The sequence below is a fragment of the Sciurus carolinensis genome, chromosome 4, assembly GCF_902686445.1.
Source record: "Sciurus carolinensis chromosome 4, mSciCar1.2, whole genome shotgun sequence".
Classification (NCBI taxonomy): domain Eukaryota; kingdom Metazoa; phylum Chordata; class Mammalia; order Rodentia; family Sciuridae; genus Sciurus; species Sciurus carolinensis.
In genome coordinates this window covers 78,679,653-78,685,884 of record NC_062216.1, presented here as the reverse complement: position 1 = coordinate 78,685,884, position 6,232 = coordinate 78,679,653, and the positions used below count along the sequence as shown (strand labels likewise).

Genomic DNA, 6,232 nt, shown 5'->3' with positions numbered 1-6,232 from the left:
TCGATTTCTGAGGGGCAAGAATCAGCTGTGCACTTTTACGTAAAGACAACTGAAATATAAGGTTCTTATGGGAGTGTCATGGGAATTGTGCATATCAGTTAAAGACCTCCTTTCCAGGTACAGGTGGTGGCTTTTAACTGAGCAATGAGGCTCTCCTACACGAGCTGGTCCTTTACCCTGGTGTTTCTCATGAATTTTCCATGTTTTCTGAGGGTTGGAGTCAGTGCTACAATCAAAGACATGTCTCAGCCTAATACTGGACCCTGGGGAGAAAGTCTGTAACAGAATGCAGGTCCACACAGTCAAAAAGTTCTCCATGTTCATGACATCCTTGCAGAGAGAGAATATCTTTAATGAATCTGGAGTCCTTTAATCTCTCAGCCTGAAAGTTCCCTACAGAAAATGGGATAAATAATGTCAACCACATAGGCTCATGATGAGAATCAAATCAAATGATAGCATATGTGGAATCATAATATAATTTGAGATATTTCTGTTTTTATTATGTAGCAGTGGTACTGTTACCCACAATTCTCTTTCAGGGATCTGCTAGGGTGAGAAATCTGCAACAGCAGGTGCTCTCCAGAAGCGGGGGGTGCATGTCTATAATCCCAGCAACTCTAGAGGCTGAGGCAGAAGGATTGCAAGTTCCACTTCAATTTAGAAAGGTCCCATTTCAAAATTAAAATAAATAAATAAATAAATAAAAATAAAAAGGGCTGGGGAAATAACTCGGTGGTAGAGCACCCCTGGGTTCAATTCCTAGCACCGGAAAAAGAATAAGGTGTTCTCTTAAAGTCAAAGAAGACTTGATTCTGTTCTCTGACACAAAGGAAGCTTTTGGGGTCCCCGCAAAGCAGTATGTGGCTCCAGCTTTGATGACAAAGTTGCAGCCACGGACCAGGAGGGGAGTCTCCTCAGCAGCAGGCGGAACAGGAATTTCTTCTCCGCCCTTCAAGGAACCTTTAACATCGGTTAAAGGTAAGGGGGCATCGCAATCTACTTGCAATCGATCTTATCAGCTGTTCTCCAAATGTCCTCCCAGATTTTCCCTCCCACTCAGTTCCTTTCCCGCCTTCCCCCAGGGACATTCTCTGAACTGGGTGAGGCTCCCTCCACTCCAATGGAACTGGGGAATGCCTCCAGCAGGGGCCAGGGGAGGCGAGGTCTATAAAAGTCCAACGCAGCTGTCCGGGTGACGTCTGCCTCCTGTGCGCGCTTGGTCAGCCGCCGGTCCTCCCGCCGCACCAGAGCCATGCTCCGCAAGGTCCTGATCCTCCCGGTCCTGTGCGCCCTGGCTGTGGCGTTCCCCTCGCTGCCCCCAGGCGAGTGCAATGTTGGAGGTCTTGGTCCTGGGGAATGGGACTAAATTAATTCTGTGGTGTTTGAGTGTGAGAGGGAGAGGGGAGGAGAGAAAGGGGGGAGGAGGAGAGAGCTCCCTGGTGAAAGCTGTAAAGTGGAATTGGGGGAAACGTACTTAGACTTAGGTGGCGATGGATGGGCGTCTAAGCTCTGAACCTGGGTAGCTGGGGAGCCATGGTTTAGGTTGTGGGTTCCAATCGACCTCAGGAAAGTGACCAGGCTGGGCCAGCTGGGGTGAGGCGGGTGACTGGAGCTGCGGAGGTTTGCTGGGTGCCTTTCCCGGCTGGGTGTTAGCTCTTATTCTAGTTAATTCAGGCGGAAAGTCTTGTGGTGGGAACCTCGTTTCATAGTGGAGTACAGTAAATTTTGGAGAGATACAGCAACCAGCCGGGTCACAGACTGGAAATCAGTGTGTCTGGAAAGGAAGGGTGAAGCATGTTGAGGAAGGAAAGAAACAGTTGTCTTCATGAGCAGAGAGAAAGGGAACCTCTCACCCCAAAGCTTTCTTGTCCATTTCTTCCTGCTTTCAGGACCATTCTCTGGAGGAGAGGTGTGTGCTTATTTGCATTAAAATGGTCACTGTCCCTGACCCTCTTCCTCCCAGTTCCCCCTCTGGTGGCTGTTTCTGAGGGGCTGGTCTTTACTGCATTTTGGCTGTGTGGTAAAGCAAGGTGAGGACAGTGGAGAGCTAGTGATTTAGGCCTCTTGGGCAGCTGTGCACATCTGCCACAGTGACTGCACATCTGTCTCCACCGCAGCCAAGGACACCAGCTTGTTGCCCAGCAGACCTACTTGGCTACGATGCTTATGTGGTTAACAAGCCCCACCACTGAGCACATGCTGAGAAAAGGGGCCCTGGACATGGTCCATTAGTTAAATGCAAACCTGTTGGGAGTTGCCCAGTGTAGAGGCCCTCACCCTCCTGCTTGTACTTAGCAATAACCATTCTCCTTGCTCCTTATCCCCTCTCAGCTTTTGTTTTTAGCTTTCAGGCTCTGGGAAAAACTGTAGAGGGGAAGTCTTCTGTGCCTGTCTGTCCAGTATAGTCAGAGGACAGTATCTGGGAGTGCTGATCAGCTCCTGGGCAGCAGCTGGCCAGAGGACTTCCTACCCTGGGCAGGAGGGAGATTTGTGTGGGACCAGGACTTAAGCGGCCACCTTGTGTTCCATGCTTACCCTATTTTAGGAAAGGTCTAACTGGGAACAGGCAGGTGTGGAAGCGGCAGAAACATTCAGACAGGAAGGCACTTGAGCTGCTGTTTTTTTTTATTTCTGGTTCCACTAGAATTAACCACTGACCTACTAGAATGGATCCGTGATCTAGAGTTAACCACTGATGGAGCCGTAACCAGGGACCAAGATTCAATCACTGATCTAGACCAGACCACAGACCTAGAGTCAACCACAGATCTGGAGTCAACCACAGACGTGTACCTGGATGTCACACAGACTTCTGGTGATGCTCTTGCTTTAAGGAGGCCTCAGCAGGTGTTTCTGGACCCCTATCTGCATTCCTGAGAATGCTCGTTTTCCTTCTGTGTACTAGATTCCTGCCATTGCTAGTGACCACACCTGTCTTCCATTTTATTTTCCCAGAATTCTTTGTTGACCTTGAAACAGCCACTGCCAGCTCTGTGGAAGAAGCCAGTGAGGCCCCAGGTAAGGATTCCTGTCTCCTGACAAGAGACAGGAATTTTCTTCCTGACTCTCTACCTCATTACTTAGGAATGTCCTGTGGTAGCTAATGTTTGGGTACCAGCTCTGGTGTCTCCTTGGGGTGGACAGATGTGGCAACAGGATGGGGCTAATCACTTCCTTTCCTTTTCTAGATGATTACAGTACATTTCAGACAGAGAGCTTTGTGTGAGTAAAGATTTTGGTAAGTGTAAATGTCATCTGAATTTAGACTGAACAGAAGAAAGAGGGATTTAAAGGCTTCATGAATTGAACAGTGGTCCTATCTACCCACTCCCTCTCATGACTCCATGTTTCTTCATTTTTCTTTTGGTCACTTAGTGAAGGAACCACAGCACTTCAGTGCCTTCTGCCACTACCAATAAACCTCACTAGTTTGAAGAAGTGTGAGATTTTTGCTAAAAAAAGGGTCTTGGGCTTTACCTCTAAGAGTAGACTTTTAAGTGATCTCATTATGTCTACAAAAAGCAGCTAATCTGTATTCTAGCACTGCTGTATTGAAGAATTGCTGGTAGTAGTTGGAAGAGTGCAGAAAGTGTATTTTTGGGGTGATGAAGAGCCTATAAAAATGGGGTTGGCTATATGACTTTAACTTTCTTCTTCATATAACATACCTTAATTTCTTAACGAGTGGCACCTCGGCATTGTACTCCAACTTCCCTACCTCTAGTTGGTTAATAAGTTAATGGTGTCCCATGTCCTGCAATGCATGGAGCACTAGGGAAATTCTCATATTTGACTGCAGCAAGAAGCAACCTCATGGCCCAGACCCATGTGTCATTTCTGAAAGCAGGACCCCACTTGTTTCTACCACTGCCTACTGAGAAATTATTTCTGACCATGGCAATTACCAACTAAGAAGCTTCTATTTTTAGTAGGAGGAGAAAATCCTGAAGGTTTCAATTTTTTAGGTTACTAAATTTTTGCTGTTTCCAGCACATGTATTTCCTTTTGCTGAGCCAACTGAATTAACAGTTAAGGTCAGAGATTTTTGTTTTTTTCCTTCATTCTTTTTTTTTTTTTTTTTTTAATGTATGTACTCTTGTGGAGAAGAGGATATGAAACTGGCTGAGGAAGATATGTCCAATTCATGTGATACTTTTAGGAACTTCTGGTTTTATATTTTTGTATTGTTTTTGTTTTTTGGTACTGGGGAGTGAACTGAGGGGAGCTTTACCACTTAAGTTATGTCCTTAGTCATTTTTTTAGATTAAAATTAAAAAAAAATATTTTTGAGGTAGGGTCTTGCTAAGTTGCTGAGGCTAGACTTGAATTTGTGATTCTCCTGCCTCAGTCTCTCCAAGTCACTGGGATTATAGGCATGTGCCTCTGCACCCAGCTATTCTTAGGAACCTGTGTGTGAGCGGAGAAACCTTTCACCAATCTTTCTCATGGAGTGCAGGTACGTCCACTTCCACCGGCATGCATTCAGCCTTGGTAGAGTGTCTTGGCAATTAGGAGAAAGGAGATTTTTGCCACAGATTCAATGTATTAAAGCTACTGGAGGCTCTTAAGAAATTAGATTCTGTTAAAAGAATTCAATGTAAGTGCCAGTTGGAAGTGACTGAAAACCATTTCTTTGCTTAATTGCAGACCAAAGCAGCACTTCTGTGGGAAGAAATGAGTCTACCTTGGTGCAACTTTGTAAGTTCCTTCTCTCTTACTTCTGATGCTTTTAGAGAGATCTGATAATCCTTTTAATGCCAGTTTTAATCCTTTGGGAAAGAATCTCAAGCTTAATATTTCCCAGATGCTGAGATCAACTACAAAAACCTAATAAAGTGGTTGAAAATAACCCCTCTCCTTCCATGTCCAGTTACCTGGAACATTAGCAACCAAGTAGGATAAGCAAGGTCTCTTCCTTGATTTTTTAAAATTTAATTTAATTTTTTTTTTTTTTTACTGTCAAAATTCATTCTTCCTGTCTCTTTTGGATGTGAGTTCCAGTCTACTCCATGAAATTTTATCAAATGAGTAGACTGAAGAAAAGGCATCATGTTTTCTGATGCATAGGACATACCACTCCTGTAAAAATTCTGGAGGCTCTGCATAAGGATATCCAGTTTTAATACTTCTTCTTACTCTTGGCTGTTTGAAAGTCAATAAAGTAGTTTCTTCATGCATTAAAATGGACATCAGAACAGTATATAAAATCTCATTTGAAGTACAAGGGGAGGAAGGGAGGGTAAGGAATTACATCTAAAGAAATTAAGTCCCATGCCCAAGATCACAGTGGTAAGTGACAAAAAATGGATCTGATCTTTTGAGTACTAGGTTATCTAGGTAACTCCGGTGTTTTTGTTATCCTTTTTAATTTAGAAAATGAAGCAAAGTCTTCATTAGCTGTGATGGTAACTCTGCTGTTCACCGCTCTCTGAGAAGACTTGAACTTTTGAAACAGCTGACTACTTCACTTATTGGATATTGCTTGATTGCAGAAAGCTAGTAAAACATGGCACATGCCCAGCTGAGGAGAAATGGCAAGGCACTGGTCCCAGGGGGGTGTTGTGAATTCTATAAACTGGAGAGGGTCATTTCTTAGCTCTGTCCTTTTTAATGCAGGTTTAATAAATTTTCATTAGAATTGAATTTTGAGAGTGGTTTATTTAGTTGTCATGTGTTAACACCTGTGTAAATTTTGTTCTTCTTTGATGCTTTATAAAGAGGATCCAACACTTGTCAGGCTTTGCAGGAGAGCCTGAAATGAATCTATGGGAAGTGCATTAGTTTTCCCATGGCTGCTATGACAAATTGCCACAAACAGTGACATTAAACAACATGATTTATTATCCTTGTAGTTTTGTAGCTCAGAAGTTTGAAATGGTTCTCACTAGGTAAAGTCCATGTATCAGGGCTGAGTTCCCTTCTAGAGGCTCTGGGGAAGAATCCCACTTCCATCTTCAGAGCCATCAATGACTGGGGGAATGTCACATCCCAGGCACACCCTGGCTCTTCTGCCTCCCTTCCCACAGCACTTTCTAGATAGCACAGACATCTCACTCCTGTGCACCCAGTATGTCTCACCCAGGTTCTTTGGGATGGAGCCAGTTACCAGGCAATTTTTATGATTACACTAGATTTTTGCAAAAAGATACATAGAAGTTTATGTAAAATTAGTTGGTGTTGCACATGTTGGTACTTAGGTGGTGTGGACTTGCAAGGGAGAGAAATGGGT

At 44.1% G+C, this 6,232-nt stretch overlaps 1 long non-coding RNA gene across 1 annotated transcript; it reads left to right on the top strand.

The window, feature by feature from the left end:
• The first annotated feature begins 2,649 nt into the window (after nucleotides 1-2,649).
• On the top strand, nucleotides 2,650-5,646 carry LOC124983486 (uncharacterized). The gene is made up of 5 exons (XR_007108448.1): nucleotides 2,650-2,818; nucleotides 2,959-3,021; nucleotides 3,192-3,241; nucleotides 4,651-4,701; nucleotides 5,377-5,646. It is a non-coding gene; the product is annotated as an uncharacterized LOC124983486 (long non-coding RNA).
• Nucleotides 5,647-6,232: the final 586 nt, after the last annotated feature.